This window comes from Chrysemys picta, chromosome 7, assembly GCF_011386835.1.
Source record: "Chrysemys picta bellii isolate R12L10 chromosome 7, ASM1138683v2, whole genome shotgun sequence".
Lineage (NCBI taxonomy): Eukaryota > Metazoa > Chordata > Testudines > Emydidae > Chrysemys > Chrysemys picta.
This window is the reverse complement of record NC_088797.1, coordinates 20,841,940-20,867,380: the sequence shown is the minus strand read 5'-3', so window position 1 is coordinate 20,867,380 and position 25,441 is coordinate 20,841,940. Positions and strand designations below refer to the sequence as shown.

The 25,441-nt window shown below is 45.0% G+C and overlaps 1 long non-coding RNA gene across 1 annotated transcript in view; it reads left to right on the top strand.

Annotated features, from left to right (window-relative positions):
* Positions 1-25,044, top strand: part of LOC101944976 (uncharacterized) — a 49,548-nt gene extending 24,504 nt beyond the window's left edge. Inside the window, exon 3 of the long non-coding RNA XR_255370.5 lies at positions 20,354-25,044. This is a non-coding gene — a long non-coding RNA (uncharacterized LOC101944976). The remainder of the gene's footprint in view (positions 1-20,353) is intronic.
* Positions 25,045-25,441: the final 397 nt, after the last annotated feature.

Sequence of the window (25,441 nt, the reverse complement as noted above, 5' to 3'; positions counted from 1 at the left end):
TCTAGAAAACGATCTATGAGGAAAGATTGAAAAAAATTGGAATGTTTAGTCTGGAAAAGAGAAGACGGGAAGGGGGGGCATGATAACAGTTTTCAAGTACATAAAAGGTTGTTACAAGGAGGAGGGAGGTTTTCATTAACCTTTGAGGATAGGATAAGAAACAATGGTCTTAAACTGCAGCAAGGGATATTTAGGTTGGATATTAGGAAAAACTTCCTGTCAGGGTAGTTAAGCACTGGAATAAATTGCCTAGGGAGTTTGTGAAATCTCCATCATTGGAGGTTTTTAGGAGCAGGTTAGACAAACATCTGTCAAGGATGGAGATAACACTTAGCCCTGCCATGAGTGCAGGGCATTGGATTAGAAGACCTCTCGAGGTCCCTTTCTGTCTTATGATGCTATGAAGTTAAGTGACTTGCCCAAGGTCGCATAGGCTGTCTGTGGCACGGCCAGGAATAAAACCCAAATCACCTGGTTCCTAGACCTGTATCTTAACTGCAAAACCATCCTTCTTCCCCTTCACTGATGCTTTCACAGGTCCAATAATTCAGTATTTTAGTGTAGAAACACAAAATGCCAAAGAGTGACACTCAGTCCTCATGCATCTGATGAAGTGGGTATTCACCCACGAAAGCTTATGCGCCGATACATCTGTTAGTCTTAAAGGTGCCACAGGACTCTCTGTTGCTTTTTACTCAGTCCTCAGTGGTTCAGGAGCCAAATTAGCAATCAACATTACTCATAAAAGCCACAATACATACATAAGAACGGACATATTGGGTCAGACCAAAGGTCCATCTAGCCCAGTATCCTATCTTCCAACCAACAGTGCTTCAGAGGGAACAAACAGAATAGGTTATCATCAAGTGATCCATCCCCTGTCACCCGTTCCCAGCTTCTGGCAAACAGAGGCTAGAGACACCATCCCTGCCCATCCTGGCTAATAGCCGTTGAGGACCTATCCTCCATGAATTTACCAAGTTCTTTTTTGAACCCTGCTATAGTCTTGGCCTTCACAACATCCTCTGGCAAAGAGTTCCTCAGGTTGACAGTAGTGTGAACTCGTTTCGTTTACTATAGTACTATATATTCATATTTAAACAGTATGACAGGGGAGATATTTAGTTTATATTTTTCTCACAGCAAAATCACTGACCGAGTATTATTATTTTATCAACTACAATTGGTTAATAACATAGTAAACGCATCCTGATTGGTTAATGACTTAAATTGGTGAATAATTAAATCACACCGTGTTTTAATATCATGTGCTGCTCCTGCAAAGAGCTGCAGGAGACACATTAAAGAGCCACTTGCAGCTTGTGAGTCTCAGGGTGAGTATCACTGTGCTACGGTAATTCCATTTATGCTGCTATGCTTCAAACCTTTATCAAAGAATTACTTACAACTGTATAGTATGCTTTACCATAATGTAACGTATATAACCATCAGAGCAGCTGGAGATCTAAAGAAGACAATCTGCAGATGGAAACGAAACCATGGGATAAGCATATTTCCCCATGTTAATCCTTTAGCTTTCAGCAACTAGTTGGGAAAACATTTGCCTTTTGCTACTGTATCCGTAGAATAGAATTAAATTTGGACACTAAGTACAAAAGCCTCCAGAGTTTTTTGGGAGTAGATAAAGAGCTGCCGTACATTCTGGGATCTCCAGATTGCCTATCTAAGGCCTTGGCTACACTTACCCGGTAGTTCGGCGGCGAGCGATCGAACTTCTGGGTTCGACTTATCGCGTCTAGTCTGGACGCGATAAGTCGAACCCGGAAGTGCTCGCCGTCGACTGCGGTACTCCAGCTCGGCGAGAGGAGTACCGCGGAGTCGACGGGGGAGCCTGCCTGCCGAGTGTGGACCAAGGTAAGTTCGAACTAAGGTACTTCGAACTTCAGCTACGTTATTCACGTAGCTGAAGTTCCATACCTTAGTTCGAATTAGGGGGTTAGTGTAGACCTGGCCTAAGAATCAGATGAGTAACGGATACTGGCGTCCCCAAACCCCTGCTTTCAGAGTATTCTACCGAGTATCTTCACAGAGCCCTCTGAAGCATTCCCAGAATTTACAAACCAAAAATTCAGATCCAAAAATCCCTGATTCTGGGGAAATTTGAGATCTGGATCCACATTCCCATCCTAGCATGCTGCAGGCTGACTGTATATGCTGAATCACTAATGAGCATGAAATAAGGTACTTAAAAGTGCTGAGTTAATAACGTTTCCATTGGTATCATTAAATTAAAGGCTAATGGTATTTTATCTCACATTAATTACATACTAAATGTAATACAGGATGAAGCCAAAAAGAATCAGAGGCTCGGTTTTAGTAAACCTTACTATCCATATTATCCAGGCCTCTTGGGGTTCTAGAACTGGCCCAGCAGTCTCATAAGAATAGGCTCACACCGTGGATTTCTGGGGCTTACTGCTTCTGCAGACACCCCAAGAAAGGTATTTCAATGAACCTGAACCAAAAAAACCTTGATCCAAGTTCTTCAGAACTTTGGGGGAGTTCAGATGTGCACCTGTATCCAGATGCAAATTTTGCAGCTCATTCCTACCTCTATAGTGGGCTGAACCAATAATCGCATTAGCTTGGCACATCAGAAAGGGTAAGCGACCTGCAATCTGGATACCGTAGGGAAATTTTCAGTTCCTCCCATATTAGCAATGCTAGCAGTCCTAGTATAGGATGGGTCTCCATCCCTGGCAGCTGTCTCCAGCTCTGTGTTGGTTAGATTGGCTCAGAGCCAGTTTAGATGACAGGGTGTTTAAAAATGTCTGTGGCCCCTAGCAATAAGCCTGCAGTGGGACTCCCAGGGTTGATTTCAGAAGGTGCTGAGCACCCACCCTCTGGAAATCAGGTGCTTTTAAGGTATCTCATGATGGACCCCCAAAACCATTGGTCACTTTTGAAAATCTTGGCCGGGACCTTTCGTGGTGCAACCCAGTAGGACAGATCACTTTGGATGAGCACAGGTCACTGGGAAGTGGAGGGATGAGGGATAGCCAAGAACAAAGCAGACCATCTCCCTGGCTTTGTTTAGTAATTAGCAGGGAGTTGACAGCTGTCAATAGTGCAGCTTGGGGAAACCCCAAATCCCTTCAAATTGACACAAACTCACTGCTCAGAGGAGTGCAACCACATCACCTCCAGTCCCAGATCGTTCCACCAACTCCCCATACACTTCAGGATCAGGTTCAGAGTATGCAGTTTAAGGGAGCCAAACTGGGATAATGATGCACCACGGGTATTTCTCCCTCTCCCAACTCCTCTCCCTATGCCTTCTGGTCAGGTAGCACAGGCCTCCTCCCTGTCCTCCATTGTTGGTGTGAGAGCCTTCTCCCGTGCAACGTCTGCTGTCTGCAGCTACTTTGCGATGCCCGTTTGCCTCATCGAACCCCTTCTGAGCAAGGCTTGAACCACTATCTGAAACAAAACAAAGAACCTGACTAGGGTTACCATTCGTCTGGATTCCCCCGGACATGTCCGGCTTTTTTCAGTTAAAAATAGCGTCCGGGGGGAATTTGTCAATGTCCGGACTTCCCCCCATGCAGAGCGTGCGCGGCGTACAGGGCAGGCGGCCGGTGTGGATCGAGACACTCGCACGGGGCTCCGGCAGCCTGAGCCCTTCCTTCACTTCCCCCTCCTCTCCCCTGAAACTTTAGACCACTCCCCTCCTCTCTCTCCCTCCCTCCCCCGCCCTGCATTCGCAGATCGGGGCCGTTCTCCTCGGCCTCCAGCAGTCTGGAGCTCCGAGCCTGCTCCCCTCCCCCGCTGCCGAGCGTGCTGCTCTGCAGCACAGTAAGGGGGCCGGGGGTCAGAGAAGCGGCAGGGAGGTTCTGGGGGGAGGGGGGTAGTCAAGAGACAGGGAGCAGGGTTGGATGGGTCAGGAGTTCGGGGGGGGCTGTCTGGGGGTTGGGGGTGTAAGGTTTTGGGCAGTCAGGGTACAGGTGGGGGGGTCTCAGGAGGGGGCAGTTAGGGGACAAGGCACAGGGAGGCTTAGGTAGGGGGTGGGGTTCTGGAGGGCAGTTAGGAGCAGGGGTCCCAGGAGGGGGCAGTCAGGGGACAGGGAGCAGAGGGGTTTAGATGGGTCAGGAGTCCCGGGGGTCTGTCTGGGGGTGGGGGTGTGGATAAGGGTTGGGGCAGTCAGGGGACAAGTAGGGGGTAGAGTCCTAGGGGGCCAGTTAGGATGTGGGGAAGATCTCAGGAGGGGGCAGTCAGGGGACAAGGAGCAGGGAGGCTTAGGTAGGGGGTGGAGTCCTGGGGGGCAGTTAGGGGCAGGGGTCCCAGGAGGGGGCAGTCAGGGGACAAGGAGTGGGGGAGGGTTGGGAGTTCTGAGGGGGCAGGAAGTGGGAGGGAGTGGAAGGGGCAGGGGCGGGGCTAGGGCAGGGCGGGGCTCCTCCCATCCTCTTTTTTGATTGTTGAAATATGGTAACCCTAAACCTGACCTCCCTTTTCCCAGCTGCAAAGATAGCCCCCGATACCAGTTTTCAGCTCAGTTTCATAGAAATGTTTCATCTACTGCATATATATTTAATTTCAGAGGCCATACTCTCCCCAGGGGCCATTCAGTGCTGATCTCCAATCTGCTACCTTTGTGTAAAACTGTGGCCCCAGCTCAAGGAGAACAGTGTCAGTGGCAACAGGCAGGGGACAAACAGCAGGGGGTGCGCTGAGATTGGAGCGGGGCCTGCTTGGTAGATTTTTGAATTCTTGCCAAATAGCTCACAGAGGCTGTAATAATAAGAGCAGAAGAAGATAAACACTCTGGGGCAAGATCCTCAGCTGGCGTAAATGGGCACAACCCCACTGACTTCATTGGAGCTACACCAATTTATACCAGTGAAGGTTCTGGCCCTCTACTGCTAGCAACGACTGGAGTTTAAAGCTATACAGAGAAACTCCAAGAGACGGAATTTCTAAAGCTAAATTTCCAGCAGAAATACCGCCAGATCCTAAATTCCCTATGCAGTCCTTACACAGGCCCTTTTCCAATTAAAGTCAATGGGAGTTTCACCTGAGTAATGACTGGAGTAAAAATAGAGTAAGAATATCAGGCTTTGACACATAGACTTTAACACACACACACAGAAAACCTCATGCTGCATGATATGCTTTGACTTTTCATCTGCCACAAAAATGTTAACTATGCCACCCAGTACATTCCACAACAGAACAATATTTATATTTGATCTCTGAGATGGTTTAACCCCATAAATTACATAAGACAGTCATTCCCCCTACAGTAATGGAAACAGACAGTGCTTGCCATGGTTTATTTTTGCATCAGGCATTCTTTGGCAGATACTTATGGGAAACAACATGGCAGGGGAATGGCATCAGACTTCCCCTGTGCGGTAGCCAGGACAGCAGCCCAGCAGAAGAACAGCACAGCACATTCTCTCTCTTTTTGGAACTTCTGCAGAGCTCGTCATGCATCTTGCCCCTTTATGTACTTAGAAGGATTCAAGCTTTAGGAAAACAGCAGCATAGCACTGTGTCAAAAATAATTGTCTCTGCAGCTGTCTCCGCTCCATTCACAAACCAACAAGCTGTCGTAGCCACAATGTCACCACCATGGTGAATGGAATTTATTTCAACTGTCCCATGTGCAGATTTGCCCTCCTCACAGGTGTGCACTTATTTCTCCCTTACCTCTCTGGGAACAGGATCCCTATAGAACAGGGGTCTCAAACTCAATTTACCTTAGGGCCAGTGCCAGTCCTCAAACCCTCCCAGCGGGACAATAATGTCACTGAAGATGGTGTTCAGAAAAGAAAATGTTTATAGTGTACTTTTTATTTTGAATCTCTTAGAAATAATAAAACGGTCATACAACTTTATACAATTCTTCACCTGCCAGAGCGTTTTTAGTGTTTGCCAGACGCCTGTTCTGTCACTGTCAGTTTGTTGATGTTTGCCCTTAGAGACTGAGCAGTTGAAACCTTCAGGGTGGCAGCAAGGTGTGCATCAGATAGTTGTGTTCGGTATTTTGATTTGTTTATATTCATTGTGGAAAAAAGTGCCGCTGCCTCCATGGTTGACTCTGCCCAGCAACTAATGATAGTATCTCTGTCCCTTTCTGCCAGCCAATGGGAGCTGTGGGGGGCAGTGCCTGCAGCAGACAGAGCCGGCAGCGTGGCTGCATGGGTCTCTCCTCCACGGGCCGTAGTGGTGAGGTTCTCGGGCCACAGATGGCCCGTGGGCCGGGACTATGAGACCCCTGCTATAGAAGCATAGCATGATCTAGAGGAACAAGCAAGCTGGGACTCAAACTCCCAAGCTCAAATCTTGGCTCTGCTAGCGAATCACCATGCGGCCTTGGTAAGTCACTTCACCCTTGTGTTAGTTTCACTATCTGCAGAAGCGGGGATAAAGATACTCACCTACCACGTCCAGGAACCTCCTAACGATTAATTAGTTAATGTTTATGCAGCACCTTGAATATGTACAATTGCTCAGTATTATTATCATCATTAAACAGCTTGTTCAGGTCTAGCTACGGGACACTCTACACAGGTTATGTAGAGATGGGACTCAGCTGCAAAATTTGGATCTGCATCTGAGTTTCCTCCAAGTTCAAGGGTGTTTGGTCCAGGGTTTTGGTTCAGTCTATTACAGATATCAGGCTTGCCACAATTCAGGCTTATTTGGATCCAGGTTTTGGATTGAGGCTCATCACTAGTAGACCATGGAGACAATATTGGCTTTTCATCACTCACCTCATTTTGGGATACGTTCCATCATTAGGTATCCTCTCTGGGGAAGCTAAGTATAAAGAACTTGGTGCACTTTGACACTATGCGTTCTGAACCCTTTGGAAATGCATGAAAGAAGAGCTCAGTCTTGAAAGGCACTGAACCCTGCCTGTAAGGTGCTGAGCATGGTTAACTCGGATGGAAGCCAAGAGGAGTTGAAGATATTCAGCTCTAGGTTTGGGTCCTAAGTGCATGAACACACTTAACAGCTTCTGTCATGTGTTCCGATCCCATTCCTGCATGGTGCAAAATGCCTCCCGGAAGGCTCGACTTCAACGGAACTTGGAACCAGGAACCTGACCCTGGTTGAGGAGCTCTCAGCCGACAATCATTCTTTGCAGATTTTATTTTATAGATCAGGGGTTGGCAATGGACTTCATATGCATCTTATATATAACCCACTGTGAGCTAGGTTGCATGATTGTGAAGAGGCTGGTCTATATGCAAACCCAGACGGGAATGCATTATTGGGAGACTTAGCACTCCAGCAACCACATGCATCATTTTTGCATCCTTGCTGGAAAGAATGGAGCAGATCATTCCCTGGGACTTTGTCACCTTAAGATAGATGATGAACCTCCATGTGTGTCACATTCATATATGCCACAGTCTGTTAGCAGAGCAAGAAGAAGAAGTGCTGCAGGAGATGAGCTGCATTTCACAGCCCTCCACCTGTCAGAAGGAGCAGGGAGAGTATGAAACAGGCTGCATAGAGAAGATGGGCCAAACCAGAAGTAGTCCATCATGTGCCATGGGCCCCACTTTCCTGAGGATCTTTTCCTAGGGGTCTGATGTCAGAAGCAGAGCGTGATACCACCATTCATCAGTCGATGAGTGCGGTTTGTGCTTTGGTGTTTTTCTCATCTCTAGTTGTTCTTTCTGACATTACACTGGGGCTCCAGGGAATTACCCCTGACTTGTATTGTTTTACAAACAGTTAGACCCTCTGTTTTTGCAGATGATGCTAGGAGTGAAAACACTCGAGGTGAGTTCAGTAGCTGTTCAGGGATGGGATGGAGAAAAAAATGGAGTGAACTATATTCACATTTCTTAACTGCATGTCCCAGCTGAACGTCCTGTTCCCTTTCTGCCATTTAATCCAGCCTTTTTGCCAGTGATCAAAGCGTGCTGCAAAAAAGACTGCTCCTGAGTGGGCCCAAATACTTTTACAAAGCCCTTGCTTTCCAAATTCAACACCCTCCTGAGCTACTGCTTTCATGCCATCAATGGGGTCTTATGTGTGTTATCAAGTGCTAAGAAATCCTTTGCTGCTGTCAGAAGCTACTAAAGCTCACTGCTTCCCTAGCTCTTGCCTTTATCCAGACCACACACTTCATTTAGTTGGCTCTCTTCTCCAATTTCAGCTGTAGATCCCGCCCCCCCTCCTGGAGTCTAATGTCCTTCCCAAGGTCATGCTGTTTTCTGAGTGGCTCTTGTTTCCTCTTCGAAGTCAAGCTGTCCAACTCCCCCTCCTCTGCCATTCCCCCTCCCTGCTTCTTTTCACTCTTCCCTCTCAATTGTTTAATCAAGTTTCTCTAAAAGATCGGCTCCTGTGGACAGCTCCCTGCATAGGCCTTTCCCCAACCCCTACCTCTCCGCCACACTTCACTTCACTTAACAAAGATAACTAGGTCACCTGGATGCCAGTGTACAGAGTGAATGTTAAGGCAACAGATGTTACTGCGGACTAGAACCCGGGGCTGTTCAGTGATCCAGTTTACAGTGGCCCGCTTTTGAGTCACTAGCTATCTCACCTGTGCTTTTGGGTTCTGTAGGAAAACAAGAGTCCGAATTTCAGAAATGCACGTGTACAAAATCACATGCACTACTGCATCTCTAATGTGCGCACAGAGTTAAAGTGAAGAGAAAGGTGGGCATCCGTGCAGGACAACAGATAGGTCGGTGCATAATTCTGTGCACAAATTGGGCATGTTGGACTGGAGCTTCAGCCACTGTGAACAGGCATCGCGCCAGTGGACCGTTGGCATTGACTTCAGTGGAGCTATGCCAATTAACTCCCGCTCAGGATCTCGCCCAAAATTCTGCCTGTATTGGAAAATTAGGTCCCAAATATATTTAGAATAAATAAACTAAGAAGTAACTTGGCAGGTTATACTTCATACCCTTTGGTGGCCAGACACATGCCGGTTGTGAGCTAAAATAGTTAGGCAGACATTGACTTCCTGGCACCAGAAAGCTCTCGGCTGACTAGCGATGGGCTGAGCGGAAGCCACATCACTCCGTGACCCTCACTACCCTGGCCCTGACTTGCAGTGCTGACATCAGAGAAGATGCACACAATGTATAGCAGGGCAGGACTTGGTCTCGGAACCTCTGTGGAAGGCGAATGGTAGTTACCCACATTGAAATTCTGTCAGGGCACTGGGTGAACGCCTCGGCTCCATCAGCATTCGACTGTCCCTGCAAAGCTCAGCCCCAATTGGAGGGAAATACAGAGCCACATCACTCCACTGGAGGTATTTTACTTCTGGAATCCAAAGTGCCTCTGAGAGTTCCAGTCTAGCATGGGTCGGAGTGGATTCTGCATCACCCTTTGAGAGCATATACAAAGCACTCCACATCTCCAGCCAATGCCAGATCTGCTGGCTGGCATGGAGGTGACAGCAGGGCCATGGCTAAGGTAGGACCTCCTTTAAGAAGGCTAGAGGGCATTAGTCCCATGTCATCAAGCCCTGCAATTGTACCAGAGCTCTGTGTATGTGCATGGGCGGGTGGGGAGGAGGAGGCTGTCTCTCTTGCTCCATGTAGGCCATATAGAAGCCAGACAATCTGGCCTGCAATGTCGGCAATTGTTTATTGCTTATACTGCAAAGCAACAGAGATGTCCCAGTAACCAAAAAAAAAAAAAAAGCATAAATGATATGATCTGGAGGCTGTTTTGGAAGTGATTCCTTCTCTTCATCTCCATAGGAAATTTGACACCCTCCAAAGACTACAAAACTTACTGGTGTTAATTCCCAGCTTTAGCAAGGGATGGGACTGGAGGCTCATATTTCTAATCAAGTCAGCCAGGTTGTGATTTTTCAGAGTGATTCATTCTTTCCCCGTAATGATCCCAGAGGAGAATCCACAGCAATTCAGCCATAAGCCCCTGCATCCTTCCTCCCTCCTCCTTTCCTCCTCCCCTCTCCAATTATCCCTCTTGAAATTAAGCTTCTTGGCAGTGCAACTCCAGCTCCTTCCCCTATTTCCTTCTGTTGCAGGACCCTTTTGAAAACCCTGGATTCGCCACCTTTAGGGATTAGACCATACATAACTGTCCCAGCACAGAACAGAGAGAACATCATGTTATTTCCATTCTTCTCGCGGTTGTGTTCTCTCACAGCCCCACACTGCTTATGGCTTCCACGCCACGTATTCTTCTGTCCGTTGCCATGGTGCAGCCGCTGGTTTGTCATTAATATTGTGGGTAACTTCGGATCCTTGACCTCAGGGCTTTCAATGCTTTTCATGGTGTATTTTCCTCTTGATTGAGTTGCTCTGCATTCCCAAGCAAAGTTAAAACAAAAATAAAATGCGGCCGCTTTTGAATGGCGAAATCTGTTCCACAAAGACACAAAACAGCAAAGGCTGAAGAGCACCGAAAAACAGCAAATGAAGAGAAGAACAGCCATCCTCTTCAGGCTCACAGGCTATGGGGTATATTTAGATCTGTCTACACTGCGTTTGTCAAACCATTGTCCCAAAGGGGTTCTTATGAACTCAATACCTGTCCCAGTTTTGTCTCTTCAGTACTAATATTCTGCACTTTCATCTGAGGATCTCAAAACACTCTACAACTATTAATCCATTTAGCTCCACAACATGCCTGAGAGTTGGGTAAGGCATTATTATTCCCATTTTATGGATGGGAGAATTGAGGCACAGAAACATTAAACATGTACCTACCCAAATTATATATGCAAGCTCTCTCCTTCCAATGTGTGTGTTCATCAGTCGTGACTTGCACATACACATTGGATGAGTGGCCCAAGGGATTGTGTGCTGAAGGCAAGTGCCTGTAAAAGTTTGTGTGCACTGTTTGAACATTTGGGCCTGGGTGAATTGTCCAAGAGGATTACTAGCTAAACTGCACTTGCAAGGTCAAATTCTGTCCCTGGTTACTCATGGGCAAGCCCTAAAGTCTGTCTTTAGCTACTAAGGGCAGAATTTGGACCGGCAGAATCATTATTCGGGTTGATAATGTGCATGCCAGAAAGGATCCAGCATGACTCTCAGATCCCAGGGTGAGTTTGCAGCTCTGGTAGCTACTTTTATCCATAATCTTAGAAAATATGATAGACATTTATTTGACACAGGAAATATACTATGTCATTTTGAGTCACTAGTCAAAACAAAACTGCCTTTTAATGATCAAAAGGTGTTAAATTTATTCAGTTAAAGATGCTCCATTTGCACAGGGTTTCCCTGAAAAATTAACTTGTAAAAATATGAATTCACATTAAAAAGGACTAACTTGCTGCATTCCTGAATATCAAACCCTCCTACCTTGTAGAGGAACAGTTTACATGGTGGTGTGCCCGCAGGGACATGAAAACCTGGGGAAACAGCAGAGCTTCTTTACAAGGGGGAAAAATAGTATAATTGTCTAAAAGAAGAAAGTGATTCTATTTGGGGAAAGCACTTTAGAAGCATTAAACGGAGTCTGAGCCTATATTTGTCAATTACCTCAGTCCATGAGGAAGCCTGTTTCCACACCCACACACCTGGTGCAGGCTAATGGTAGCGCTGATGATAATACCAACTGCCACCTGGTTATTTCTGAATCAATAATATAAGAAGAGCAGCAAATGAAAAACAAGGCTCTGATTTTGAGATCCTTCACTCCTGAATTTAGCTCAGGAATGGGTGAGAGGTGGGGAAAAGAAAGCCACCTCTTTTCCTCTTTGATTTTGGAGCCCTTTGGTGCCCTGTTTAGTTCTTGCCAGCAGTTAGAGCAGCTTAAGGGTTACTCTAAATTCCACTTGGTTTCCCATGACTCCCTAGGGGCTCTGGAAAGCAGAGAATAGCTATAGTTCTGTGTGGTCTAGCCACACGCCCTCCCCACTCCTGAAATGCTAGGGGCTATGAGTGGGGCCAGTGTCGGGCCATGCTGGCATCTCTTCTGGAGCCTCCCTATACAGGGAGAATTCCCCAGGGACCATTCCCACTTTTTAGGGTTCCAGAGCAGCAGAAGAGGCTACAGAGCTACCCATGTGGTTTGCTCCTTCATCACCAGTGCAGTCCAGTTAGCTTGGTTACACCAACATATTGACTTGTTTGGACGGGCTGTTGTTAAACAGTAGAAGTTCATGGAACACTAGTTTCAGATGCACATTCACTCTTTCAAGAAAATGTCGTCCATACCTGCCAGGTTATGTGTGGGTCATTACGATAGTAGCTATTCCTCTACACATGTGTAAATAGGAAAGTGAGCTCTGCCTGATTTATAAATTGCATACATTATTGCTACTCCCTCTTCTTCCTGTTTCAGAGTTGGGTATGGATTTTAATTGGGCAAGCCCCCAGTTATTGTGAAGAAAATTAGATTATCGAGCCTCAGAATAGAATGTTTCACTTGGAAACAGTTCATTATCCTGTCTTTCTCCCATGTGGAGAATATGACACTAGAATGGAAATAGCTTAAACCATTTTATAAACTGGCATCAGTCAAAGTAAACAGCAAGCGTTGAATGGATTCCAGCAGCGTGGTTCCATGTTTCACTTATTTGCAAATTGATAATACAATGATTTCTTCACTGGCAATTCTGTTAGCACCTATAGGAGCTGTGTATCAGCGCTTAAGAGGATTCTGATTATTTATCTACAGAAGCCGTGGCCTATTTATACAATTTGCATCTCTATTTATAAAACAGCATCTCTAGTGGCTAACACATGTGTAATGATGCTGGTTCTGGTGGGACCCAACTGAGAGTGCCAATTCAGCACAAATTGCTTAAAACAGGGCAGTTACAGCCCAAGGCTGGGGTTTTTCCACCTCTAAGGCAAACCAAACCAGCCAGACAAAGAGGACTTTGGTCTCACCCCACTGGCTAACCACAAGTCACACAAGCAATTCCCTTAGACACTCCAGTTTCCCAGTATCACCACCAGTGCCACTCGTTATGGGGACAAATGGTTATGAAAACCAGTACCCCAATAAAAGAAAAAAGGTTCTCTCGATCCCAAAAGACCAAGCCCCAGATCCAGGCCAATATACAAATCAGATCTTACCCACAAATCACGCTGTTGCCAATCCTTTAGAATAAAAAATTTAAAGGTTTATTCATAAAAGGAAAAAGATATAGATGAGAGCTAGAATTGGTTAAATGTAATCAAGTACATACAGTAATGGCAAAGTTCTTGGTTCAGGCTTGTAGCAGTGATGGAATAAACTGCAGATTCAAATCAAGTCTCTGGAATACATCCACAGCTGGGATGGGTCATCGGTCCTTTGTGTAGAGCTTCTGTTTGTAGCAAAGTCGCTCCAGAGGTAAGAAGCAGGATTGAAGACAAGATGGAGATGAGGCATCAGCCTTTTATAGTCTTTTCCAGGTGTAAGAACATCTCTTTGTCCTTACTGTGGAAAATTACAGCAAAATGGAGTCTGGAGTCACATGGGCAAGTCCCTGCATACTTTGCTGAGTTACAAGGTGTATCAGCCTTCTCTCAATGGGTCAATTGTATAGCTGATGGTCCTTAATGGGCCAGCAAGCAGGCTAGGCAGAGCTGACACCAACTTGTCTGGGGTGTCACCAGAAGCATTGCAGAAGTTTGAAATAGAAGTTGAAGTTGAAGTTATGAATATTGGCTCTATACTGTCTGGTTTCAGAATAACAGCCGTGTTAGTCTGTATCCGCAAAAAGAACAGGAGTACTTGTGGGCTTATGCTCAAATAAATTTGTTAGTCTCTAAGGTGCCACAAGTACTCCTGTTCTTTTTGCGGATACAGACTAACACGGCTGTTATTCTGAAACCAGACAGTATAGAGCCAATATTCATAACTTCAACTACAAAAATGATACACATATACAGATAGCATAACCATAACCAGCAAACCATAACCTTGTCTTAGACACCCTATTTGACCCCCTTTATACAAGATTTGGTGCCACTACAGGACTTTGGTTGCAACAATGAGCTATACGGTCCCAGTTCATGTCAATAACATCACAGCATGGGATTAGGAACCAGGAGATCTGGGTTCTACTTCCAGTTCTGCCACAGATTTGCTGTCTGACTCTGGGCAATTCGCTAGAGCCTGAATTTCCAAGTATCTGCTAATTTTGGCCCTCAGGAACAACTAGAATCTGATTTTCTGAGGTACTAAGCAGCTGCAGTTCTCTCTAGGAACTGCGGGTACTCAGCATCTCTGAAAAATCACTCACTTGATGTCTCAAACAGTGCACTCAAATTTAGTGGACCTTTGAATATTTTGGCATTTATCTCTGCATACTGATTACTCACATGTAAAATGGGGATACTAAAAATACATTTCTACCTCACAAAGAAGCTGGTGTCTGTAAAGAGATTTCAGATCTTCTGTTGCAAGGGGCTACAGAAATGCACAGCCTTACAACAAAGTGATATAATGTGTTATGTAAAGTAGCAATTATACAGCAGGATGTGATGTTTTCACATGTTGTTTTTAATGAAAGGATACACTCTTCCACAAAAATGTGTGTGCATTACGGCTGGCAATATTTAAAGCAAAACCTCAGATTGTAGCTAATGCAAGGTGAATCCTTTTACAGTGAAATGCCAAACTATGTATAATGTTCAAATGTGGAAAATGAAAACAGCTGAGTTTTGCACAAAACTGTGGTTTTGGGCCCTGTGAACCTCTTGTCAAAGCTCAAAGTGAAAATTCTTGCTGTCCCCGGAGCGAGGCAATTGTTATTCAACCATGTTTTATGGTTTCCTTCTAGTTTTACTGCAAAATCTGTGACAGCTGAGCATACGGTATGTCTGGGTTGAATAAAGCAGGTGACACTTTGCCAAACCTATGCACAATACACGGAGCTTAATGAAACGTGTCAGTTTCACTTTGAATTGTGCATTCATCCTACTGGATGAACCTGAATCTGCAAGTGAAACTCAAGGGTTGTATAACCACGTAAATCGATACACGGGGAAAAAATCCTTGCAAAACGTTCACCAGGTCTAGTTACAGCAAAATATATCAGTATATCTGGAACTGAATAGACTAGCTTGAGTAATAATGTAAAATATGTATCACATCTAGGGATTGCTATAGGAAAGGAAGTATGGTTTAGTGGTTAAGGCAAAGGATGGGGAACCAGAAGACCTGAATTCTATTCCCAGCTCTGCCACAGACTTCCTGTATGATTTTGAACAAGTCACTTATCTGTGTGCCTCAGTTCTCCATCTGTATAATGGAGTTAAAAACTGTCTCCCTTTGCTTGTCTTGTCTACTAGATGGAAAGCTCTGCAGTGCAGGGACCATCTCTTCCTGTGTGCCTGTACAGTTCCCAGCCAAAAGGTCTCCATCTCAACTGGTGCCTCTAAGCTTTGTTGCGATACAAATAATTATCTAAATGTTTATTGTACACAATGGAAAAGAGCACAATAAGAAAGGATTTGACTGAGGTATAACAAACCAGTGAAGTGTATAATGTAAACTGATCAGACCTTTCTTTTCACTCTGCCCCACAATATAAAAACAAAGAGACCCTTGATGAAAATGAAAGGCACTAGATTTAACAGAAAAATAAGCCTGCAAAAGAGGAAGATCTTTCCGCAGCCTGTTGCCAAGCTGTGAAAGTCACTGCTGCCCAGCAAAAGATGAACTGTATTCCAGCCCCCTCCCCCAGCTCATTGCTAAAGAAGAATATTGGGTGAATAAACTAATGGGCAGATTCTTGGAGATGCTGAGAGCTCCTGTTCTCATTGAAGCCAAAATGAAATGTGAGAGCTCAGTGTGATGAATTGGGGCCATTTTCTCCAGTCCATGAGAGAGAGGCCACTTGCCATGTGATAGCCTGCATGAGGCAGGGGACACTCTGTCTGCCTGGACACCAATGGCCCTTGACAACTATCAAAGGAAGGGTGAGATAGAGAGGGACATGCATGTAATGTTTATTGTTCTGTATGATCTGTACTCTCCTGTAATTTACAGGTTTAAGTATAGAAGAGAATGTGACCCACATAAGGAGAGTGCTTCACAGCATTCAGGCAGCAGGCCTGACTGTACAGGTGGAGAAATACTGTGTGTGTGTGTGTGTGTGTGTGTGTGTGTGTGTGTGTGTGAGGGTTATCTTGGCCACGGAGTGGGGAGGGGCTGCATAAAACCAAAGCCTGCGGAAGTGGAGGCGATTAAGAACTGGCTCCCTCCCCAGAAAACAGGTACAATCTTTTACTGGGATGACAAGGTATTACTGGAGATTCATCCCTCGCTTTAATACCCTGACTGCTCTCATCACTGATCTATGTAAAAAAGGGTAAGCCAGCCAAGGTCATCGGGTCCCAAGAGTGTCAACAAGCCCTGAGTACAGACCCAGTTCTAGTAAGCACGGCCTGTGACAAACCTTTTATGGTTTTCACCTGTGCCTCTGACAAGGGGGTTGGATTGTGCTGAGGCAAAGCGATGAAAAAGAGGGAGACACATCCCAGAGTGTATCTGAGCAAGAAAATGCTTCCCCCAGAGACAAACTATGCAACAATTGCAAATGAATATTTGGCAATGGTGTTGGCCCTAGGAAATTACAGCCCTATCTTTTTGGGTGTCATTTCACTGTATATAGTCACATTCACCTGGTTGCATCAAAGGAAAGAGGCAAATACCAGGTTGCTAAAATGGCCCCAGGCTTATGATAGGGAAATGCTATATGTCAAAAGGAATGCAAATTTGGTCACTGGTGGCCTGTCCAGGAAATAAGTCAGTGGGCCCCTCTTGGGTGCTGGAAAGCCCTCCTTGCTAATAAGGGGGAGATGTGACAGATATTGTAACCACATGCACATCTTTGGGGACTATACTATGTTTTGTGTTTAAAAGAGGAACCCCCCAAAAGCCATTATATTGAGATAGGTCAGACAGTGTGAGCTGTAAAATACAGACACCCGTTTGTGTATTTGTGTGATCTTGGTTCACCGGGGGTGGGTTTCCTGCGGAATCTGGAACCACTAGGGGGTTCTTCATGCAAATTCTCCAGCGCCTTTATGGAAAAAACAACAAGGAGTCCTTGTGGCACCTTAGAGACTAACAAATTTATTTGGGCATAAGCTTTCATGGAAAAAAACAGCCTTTCAACGTTTACCCCTGAGGAGGGAATTGACTCATTGAATAGTGATTACCTGTTACAGGAGGTCAGAGATCAAAGGCCCAAACTGTATAAATGGCTGAATTGTCCCAATGGGGTTCTGGTTCTTGATAAGAAACCTGATAAACTGGTAACCAGGAGAGCAAGCCCAGCTGAGGGGTTTGAAAGACTGACACCTACGAGAGCCTTATGCTGGAGTTGGGGGTGACTGCTGGTAAGCTTTTAGCAATAGGGACTTTTATTGTGGTTTGTATGTTTTCTCTGTAATGCTTTTGTCCTAAGAATAAATATATTTTGCTTTGTGAAGACTGCTTGGTAACTGGTATGCACAATCATAGCCCCAGGTGCTGGGCCCTGGTCAGACCTGCTGGGGAAATCACAGTGAGGTGCAGAGGGACTGCAAGCCTAACTACCCTCCTCTCTTCCCCCCCCCCCTCCCCGTCTGAAGGCAGAGAGACGCAGGATTCTGCCCAAGAGAGGTGAAGACTGGGAGCCTGAAGCCATAAGTGGGCGCCCTCTCCAGGAAGACCAAAAGGGGATTCAAAGGCACAGTTAACCCTGAAACTGTGACACTCAGTATGACAGGTTGAATCACAGAAACCCCCTTGGGAACTGCCAAGTGATGTGCCAAGACTACTTCTGCCCCTGCTTTCCCTGCCAGCTCGGGACCCCAGCACCCTGTCTTGCTGAGCCAGACACTCCCGTCTGCTCCAACGCAGACCCAGGGTCTGAATTACTTACCCCAAAGCTGCAGGTTTACCTGAAAGCAGCTCACAGAAGTGTTCCTGTCTTTAACACTCAGATACCCAACACCCAGTGGGGTCTAAAACCCAAATAAATCCGTTTTACCCTGTATAAAGCTTATACAGGGTAAACTCATAAATTGTTCGCTCTCTATAACACTGATAGAGAGATATGCACAGCTGTTTGCCCCCCTAGGTATTAATACATACTCTGAGTTAATTAATATGTAAAAAGTGATTTTATTAAATACAGAAAGCAGGATTTAAGTGGTTCCAAGTAGTGAGAGACAGAACAAAATGAATTACCAAGTAAAATAAAATAAAATACGCCAGTCTATGTCTAATCCAACTGAATACAGATAAAATCCTCACCAGTTCCAGAATGCTTCCTTTTACAGACTAATCTCCTTTTAGTCTGGGTCCAGCAATCACTCACACCCCTTGCAGTCACTGTCCTTTGTTCCAGTTTCTTTCAGGCATCTTTGGGGGTGGAGAGGCTCTCTCTTTAGCCAGCTGAAGACAAAATGGAGGAGTCTCCCCTGGGCTTAAATGGACTTTCTCTTGTGGGTGGAGAACCCCTCCTCTCGCCAGCTACAAAATGGAGTTTTGGAGTCACCTGGGCAAGTCACATGTCCATGAATGACTCACAGTTTTTACAGGCAGAAGCCATTGCCCACATGGTATCTTGAATGTCTCCAGGAAGACTTCTTATGTGGATTGGAGCATTCCAAGATGCATTGTTCCTTAAGTGCTTCCTGATTGGGCACTTAACTTTGCGAATGTCTTTCTCCAAGAACTGACCAAACGCTCTACTAAGGTTATTTAGAAATCAAGCCAGTACATGGCCAATATTCATAACTTTGAGTACAAAAATGATATGTGCATACAAATAGGATTAATAGATTCAGTAGATATGTTACATGGCATATGTAGCACAGAATATATTCCAGTTATGTCATATATATTCATAAGCATGTTTCCATAAAACCTTATGGGGGGCGCTGTCACACTCAGCATCCCTGAAAATCAGGCCAGTCATACTCTGGGTTTTATGCCAGCATAAATGTATTACCTTTTATTGGCCCTGGCTGCAGGATCCATTGCTCTTTTCTCTATTCTTTGTATTCTGCTACGAATTGAATTGCCCTGTGTCTAGACCTACCTGTTATTACACTTGAGTGGCAACCTATGAAAGGAGGAAATCTGTAACAGGACACCTAACTTTAGTGGTGAGAACTTGTTTCAGTTTGCTCTGAGTCATAGTGACAGCTCTGAAAGACAAAAGGCCCTCTGATTCTGTCACAGGTGGTTTAACTGGGGGAAAAAAAGCTTATTGTAAAAGAGGATGCATAGGCCCATGCATAGCACACCCCGCCCCATATCACATGGAGATCAATATTATATTTCGAAGACCCTCTTAGAAACTACTGAGTGTCTGAACACTGATATTAAATAAGTAATACATTTCCTCTCTCTAATATCTTCCGCTGAGGGATCTCAAAACACATTACAACCATTAAGGAATTAAGCCTTACAGCACCCTTATGACATAGGTAAAGGTTGTTCTCCTATTTTACACATGGGGAAACTGAGGCTCGGGGAAATTAAGTAACTTCCCCCCAATCTTAGAGAGTCATTGGCAGAGCCAGAAATAAGATCCAGGTCTCCTGACTCCCCATCCCATGCTTTAGCAATCATGTCCTTCACCTCCTAGTGATGGAGATACGTGAGAGTTACAGAGCCACGGTGAGTAGGAAAGCACTAGGAAAAGATGAAGGTGACTAAACCAGTGGTGTGGGTGTGGTAAATGGGCAGATTTTCTGGCAATACTGATCTCCACCACCATGGCAAATTCACAAAGGGATGTGGCCTCCTTGCAAATTGAATCACACCCAGATTGATTATAATAATATATGGAGATATCTTATCTCCTAGAACTGGAAGGCACCTTGAAAGGTCATTGAGTCCAGCCCCCTGCCTTCACTAGCAGGACCAAGTACTGATTCTGGCAAGGTACTTAAGGTGGTCTGATTGGATATTCAGTTTATGTCAATACCTGGCAATCTTGTCACACCAGTGAAGCTATTGGTGCCCAGGTGATTGCTGGCTGTGTTGTGGCATTCCTTGGTACATGTGCTTCAGAATTCGTAGGTCTTCCATTCTTATAATATCTCCATATCAAGAAAGCCGCTGAATCTAATATGTCTGTACCAAGAAAACCAGTTTCCTGTCTCCATGTGAGTTCAGTAAGGCTGTGTTCTGTCACCATCTTTATTCATTATCAGTATTGACTGATTGATGGGTAAGCTTGAGGAGGCAGCCATTGATGGCACTTAGCTGAAAACCGTTCTGCTTTCAGATCTTGAATATGTTAATCCCATTGTCTTATTGGCTCAGTTTGGTGAATCACTGTAGCTGATGGCTATACAGGGTCAGGCAAGAAGCAGCATGCATTGGTCTGATTATTAATCCAGACAAAACTAAGTCTCTAGCCATTACCACCGAACAACCTCCAGCTCCAGATTACAACCAGCTCAATATTCTTCTATCCACACAGGTGGCAGCTGTCAAATATTTGGGCAGTGTCAGACAGTGCTGGAGGATGCTTGAAAGACGTGGATGCTTGTATAGCAGCAGCTGCTGCCATGATTTGGACCCTTCAGGGACCCTCTCTGGGACGTTGTGACCTACACCTTGCTACGAAGCCACGGATCTATAGAATCACGGTTATACCAACTTGGTTGTATGTAAAGGAAATATCAGTGCTGAGGAAGGCTGAAGAATATGATTGACATTTTCGATTCCTGTCCTTTCCGTCAGCTGCTCCATATAAAGTGTCAGGACAAAATCAGGTCTGGGGATATTCGAAGCCAGACCCAGCAAGCACCTCCATCAGAGGTTCAGTTTTGGTGGCTAACAATATGAGCAAGCTACTAAAGCATTCTTCTGTTAAAGGGCTAATTGCACAGGGAGATTTAAAGGGACAAACATAGAAGAGGTGATGAGGAGAAAAAAATCCTCCTCCCATAATCACGTACACGTGTGACTGAAAGCCTGGCAAGCAGAGCTTTGAAGAAAATCAATGTAGCATATCTTATAAGGGTGCCCCAAAAAAGACCAGAGGGGTGAAAGGAGCATCCTCAAACATAGTTCCACTCCTCCCCATCCTCCATCCAAATCATCCCTTTGCCCCAATTGTTCTCAACTCCAGCATCATCTTTCACCTTGTACTCTCATTCTCCTCCCACAACTGCTCAGTCTGTAAATCTTCCTGTCACCACCTGTGCTGTGAATGCCAATGCCTTGACCCTCCCTCTGTTCATCTAGGCCACAATCTCCTCTCACCTTGGAGTGCTGCAGGCCCTTCACTCTCTAGACTCTCAGTGCAGAACGCTGCTCTACGTATTCTCACCCATACAAAGGGGTCTGACTGCTTCAAGCCCATCCTTAACCATCTTAGCCGGCTCCCTGTTCATTTTGGGAACCAGTTCCAAATTGTTACCTGGGCCTTTACATTTTTGATTAGTCTTAGCTCCTAGGCCTCATCTCTCGCTCTTCCCATTCTCTATGGCCACCCAGCACCCACCTTCTTGCTCTCACTACACAAAATCTCCACACTGCTGGTAGAAGAATCTCCTTGGTGCCGTTTCCGTTGTTTGGGACTGCATTCCTGTATATGGCACCTTTTTACCTTATTGACTGTTCTTTCAAAAATCATCTGGACTTTATTATTTGTATTTGGGTAACACTTAGAGGCCCCAACCAAGATTGGAGCCCCAGTTGGTTGAGCACCATACAGAGAGTCTACACAGCAACTAGGAATGTAATTTCTAGTCAGGTAGATGTACATGCCCTCACTTTGATTAAGCTAGCATGCTAAAAAAAAGCAGTGTAGCCACACCAGCATGGGCAGTGGCTCAGGCTAGCCACCTGACTACAATCCCAACTGAGTTCCTAGGGATGTCTTTGGGCGGTTAGCCTCCACCACCACCCATGTTGCTGCTGCTGCTGCTACTATTTTTCTCATGTTAGCTTGATCAAAGTTAGTGTGTACACATAGATTCATGCTGTACGTTACATCTCCAGCTACAGTTCAGAGGTACCCATAGTAAGAGATGGCCCCATCCACAAAGACTTTTGTCTAAATATACATGGTGGCAGATGGAAGCGTTATTATCCTCATTTTACAAATGGGGAATTGCAGCATAGAGAAATTAAATGATTTGCTTAAGGGCACACAGGGAAGTCTGTGGCAGATGCCAGAATTGAACCTATATTTCCTGAGTCCCCGTCCAGTGTCTTGACTGCAAGGCTACCCTGCCTCTCAAGGAAAAAAAAATCTCCTTAGCCTGTGCGTCTTAATTTCCCTTTCATTTCATTAATTGGTTTGTGAATAGTCAAATATCTTCAATGTTCTTTTAACCATAGTTTTCTGTAATTACCATCGTATATTCTCTGCTGCCCTCTAACTGATTCTGGAAAGAGGTTTGTATGAAAATCATTGTATACAGTTGTACTGTGCTCTCTTTTTTAGTCTATTCCCATGAGGATGGATTAATTTAAATGCCCTATATCTCAGTTACTTTAATCCATTTATTTGAAGATGGGCCAAACTGCTCAATTCTAGGATCCCGTGCAAAAATAAAAGGATTTTTTCATAGGCAATCTCTCCATAGGATCATTTCCCTCTGCATCTATGTCTAGTGGCTGCTGTGAGTTGAAACAATTCTAAATCTTACTCTGGTAGAACTCCACTATTTGATGCTAGTGTTCTGAGTCTCTGTAAGTGTTTTTAATTGCTCAGAAAAAATAATGCCAAAACTGAACCAACTGCCAGTGTTTCCAGGGGTCTGATTGCATTCACAAATCTTGTAATCTTTTTATGTTCATTCTGAGAATACTACAAAAAAGGCAATCAGAACTTGGCCAGCAAATTAAGTGCTTATTCAAAGATTAATTCACATCATCTGTACTCCATTAGATGTTCTCTTTTGCCAGGGAATATAATGCAATATCTTCAGGGGGGAATAATTCCTGCTGTTGCCAAGTGCTTTCAATTTACTGGCTCTTACTGCACTGACACAGGAATCACAGGACCATGGGCACAGCTAAATCAGATATTGTGGCAACGTATGGGATGAGACATATGGAGCAAATCTGTTTCATTCCAGTGCTAAAAGAGTATCGATGACAAGTTTGCAATGCAGCCAACTGACATAGGGAAGGCAATCCCACCGATCATTAAAAACATAGCCCCCATTATACTATGAGAGGAACAGAATTTGTTTAAATGTTAATAGCTGGATTTTTCATTTGAAATGTCAGAGAGATGGCTCAGGTAGCTAGTAATATTTGATCTCTCAATTTTTAGGTGCCCAGCTTGAGACACCTCAAAGGGGCTTGATCTTCCAAGTGTGGGTGCTCAGTACTTTCTCAAAAAACAGGTTTCCCTATGGAGAGCACCAAAAAGAAAAAAAGGCTCCCAGAATCAGAAATCGCTGCTGAAAATTATGGCCATGGTTTCCATTGGAATACAATGGTCATGGATTATAAACCATCTTCTGAGGGTTTGTCTACACAGCCCCCAGCAGCGAGTCTCAGAGCCCGGTCAGCAGACTCAGACTCACGCTACGGCACTAAAAACAGCAGTGTAGATGTTGTGGCTCGGGCTGGAGCTCAGGCTCCGAAGCCTAGGGAAGGAAGTGGGCTTCAGAGCCCAAACCCCAATGTCTACACAGCCATTATTAGTGCCATAGCATGAGGCCTGCAAGCCCAGGTCTGTTGACCCAGGCTCTGAGATTCACTGCTTGAAGCTGCCGTTCACTGTGTAGACATATCCAATGTCTACCCTGTTTCTAAACCTCAGGCTGTTCAAATGCTTTTGTGTAAGGTAGGGAACAAACATCAACTAAGCCTAGAGCTCTTAACCTACATGATAGCAGCGAAGGACCTATTGGGGTAATACCATGGAACTACATACTCACTGCTCCTCCACACAGCGTACTTAAGAATTACCATGCAGAGTTCTGCCAAGTGTTGTTCAATAGCCATGTGAAGTAGGACCACTGGTAATTATGGCCTAGAGCAGCACCAGGATGTTGGTGAGACACAACTGTGTAGCTTACATCCCTGTTGTGGAGGCATCGCCTGATTGATGTTGATCACTAAATGGATCCTGAGGCAAAGCAGGAGTGTTTGGTGTCGGGTAAAAGTCTCCTTAGAAAGAAGCTCTCTCCCACTTCATGTCTTTGCTTATAGAGGAGACTCATAAGATAAGAATCCGAGACACACTCTTGACACGCTCTTTCCATAAAGAGTCACATGTTGGATGTGGTCCAAAGGCTCTTCCAGTCACAGTTTGTGCTGGCCATCTGCTTATCCATTCCACAGCACTCTTGAAACACATGCCCTCATGACCATAAGGCTTGGTTACAGAATCCCCTCTGAGCGGAGCTGTCAGTTGAGATCCTCCTATTGCTCACAGATTGTTCAGAAGGAAGCAGCACATTTACTCACTGGCTTGAGCATCAATAAGTATATGGCACTCTGGGGTCAGAAGAAGGAGTGCAATTCCCCTTCCTTTCCCTGGCTTAGGGATGCAGCACATCCCCACAGTGCTCCCTCTTCCTTGGCGGATGCAATGAGAACTCCGCCTCCTGTTTCAATCTATCTTAACACCAGCTCACACCCACCTTTACATCAGCAGCCTATAAAAAGGCATATGGACTTTAAGATGATGCTGTTGGGTTTTTAGACTATGTTTGGTCAGTTGCCTGCCATTGTGCATCCCTCACCCCTCTGGCCTTTCTGGATTTATCAAATCAATTAAGTCTCAGGGAGATCTAGGCAGGCCATTTTAGCTAGGCTTAAACCTCCCATAGTACTGTCTAGGTCATTTTTTTGTGCCAGACTCTCAGAGAGACCCCATAGCTGGAAATATCCATGGATATATCATCTGGCTGCATCTAGGGCTCCTCTCCCTCACAGAGGAACAACAACTGAAGAGATGTAGGTTGATGGGTATACAGCACCCCAGGTTTGATCTAGGTAGGTCTTGATAACAGACCATATACTTTTTTCCAGATGTGCCTCTGCATCTACTGTGTTTAAAAATACGAATGTACGGGTATCTCATGAAGCTTTCTTAAAGTTACATTCTTTTTAGTCTAAAGTAATTTTAATGACTGGATCACCATGGACTGTAGATGCCATATTGTCTGTATTAAAGTGTATTAGTATTTGAATGAATAACATACCAGCGCAGTCATTTTCTCCAAGGCCCAGATCCAATGCCCATTGAAGTCAGTGGGAATCTTTCTGTTGACTTTAGTGGGTGCTGGAATAGGGCCCAATGGCACGTGGCTCGATATGGAAGTCCGAATGCTACATGTTTTGAAGTAGCCATTTAAAATGGGTTTCCCTGAAGGGCAGAGTGAAGCAACAGTAGATTATTTATGCCCTGGAGGAGCCATGCAAGGGGGAGTTCTGTGCTCCATAGTGAGACTTTTAGATATGGAAGTAAATATTAGAATTGTTACCAAAATAATATTGTGGAAAAACCTATGCTCTGCCTGACATTTAGAAAACGAATCCCTTCTTTCAGTACAAAATGCCGACTTCTCCCAATAGCTACTCCGAACCAAGG